The 1,942-nt window shown below is 34.4% G+C and overlaps 1 pseudogene; it reads left to right on the top strand.

Moving 5' to 3' along the window:
- Positions 1-571: 571 nt before the first annotated feature.
- Positions 572-788, top strand: LOC100482509 (annotated as a pseudogene).
- Positions 789-1,942: the final 1,154 nt, after the last annotated feature.

Raw genomic sequence — 1,942 nt, forward strand, 5'->3', positions numbered from 1 at the left:
GACGCTTAACCAACTGAACCACCTAGGCGCCCCTAAAAAATTTTTAAATACAGGCATTTACTACTATAAATTTCCATCTGAGCACTGCTTTATCTCCATCCCATAAATTTTGGTATGCTGTGTTTTTATTTTCACTCATCTTAAAGTATTTTCTAATTTCCCCTGAGGTGATTTTTTTTGACCCATTGGTTATTTAAGAGCGTGTTATTTAATTTCTATATTTACGAATTCTTCCAATGTCCTTGTGTCATCAATTTCCATTTCTTTCCATTGTGGTTGGAGAACAGTCTGTCTATTTTCAATCCTGTAGATTTTCTGAGGTTCGTTTAATAGCTTAATGTATGATGAATTCTGGAGAATATTCCATGGGCATTTGAGAAGATTGTGTATTTGTTACTGTTGGGTAAAATGTTCTTAAAGTGTTCTGATAGGTCTAGTTGCTTCAGATGTTATATATTACTTTATAAAGTCAGCTTATACAATCTCGGATATAGTACATGATTGGAATTATATAACAATTCTCAACAAAATATTCTGAGGGGCATGTGGCTGGGGCTTTGCCAGCCTCACTATGTCGGCCATTTTCAATTTTCAGAGTCTGTTGACTGTAATCTTGCTGCTTCTATGTACCTGTGCTTACACCTGATCCTTGGCACCCAGCCTCCTGGACAGAAATAAAACTGGAACATTTGATGTATTTTGGAAGTGCGCCAAAACAGGAACAGAAGTGTCCTTATGTTGCAATGTGCTGTAGAGTGATGGCCTTCAGTATCCTCTTCATACAGTAGCTTGGAAAAATATCAGGATTTAGTCACCATCAGATTTCAATATGTAGAAAGGACTCATGCACAGAAAATAATGGGATGAATGATTAACCCTTTTATTTCTGAACATTGAATGAGTAAATTTCCAGCTGCTATTCTCTATTTTTGCTGTTGGACCAATGTTCTATACAAATAGGATGTAACCATTTAATTAAGAGTTAAGGGCACCTGGGTGGCTCAGTCTGTTAAGCATCTGCCTTCGGCTCAGGTCATGATCTTGGGGTTCTGGGGTCCAGCCCCGCATGGGGCTCCCTGCTCAGTGGGAATCCTGCTTCTCCCCCTGCTTATGCTCTCTCTTTCTCAAATAAATAAATAAATAAATAAATAAATAAATAAATAAAATCTTTTTAAAAGTTTAATATTTTAATATTTTATATTGTTAGTATTTTTATTTTATGTTGTCCGTAACAATGAACCTCAGTATGGTCACTACAATATTACATTGTACAAATGTTATTCTCTTACGTCAGATACTAGTTTTTAATGAAGTATCTCTAAGGCACATAATAGAAAACAAAATTGGTAAATTACTGAAGTTCCTTTCACTGTGATTTGGGAATGATAAATCTTTATAGAATGAGGAAGAAAATTTTGAGGGAATCTATGGATTTTAATAATTACTTCTACCTGGTGTGACTGTGGATGGCTTATTCCATTTTCCTGTATTTTTCACGTTTCTTGTGATAAGCATGTATTATATAATAATGATAAAAAACTTAAAAACAAATCAGACAAATTGGAAGCATACAGTTAGAAAGACTTCCTGGCGGAGGTAATGAAATTGTGGTAAGATTTATCCGGATACATTTCTTACCACAAAGCATTGTGCAAACAGCTGGCCCTCAATAGCTGTATGTTGAATCAAAGACGACAGCTTTCCATCTGTGCAAACATTAAATATAAATATGAGGAATTGACTGGTTACTTTGACTTTCACATTAAACTTGTAGACTTAGTGTAGCTCATTCGTGTAAGATGTGAGAAAAAAGACCTAAGGATTGGAATCCTCAATCTTTCTTTTTTTGGGGAACCATTCTTCTTTTTTTTTTTTTAACATTTTTTTTAAATTTTATTTTATTATATTATGTTAATCACCATACAGTACATCCCCAGATTCC

This window comes from Ailuropoda melanoleuca, chromosome 3 (genome assembly GCF_002007445.2).
Source record: "Ailuropoda melanoleuca isolate Jingjing chromosome 3, ASM200744v2, whole genome shotgun sequence".
NCBI lineage: Eukaryota > Metazoa > Chordata > Mammalia > Carnivora > Ursidae > Ailuropoda > Ailuropoda melanoleuca.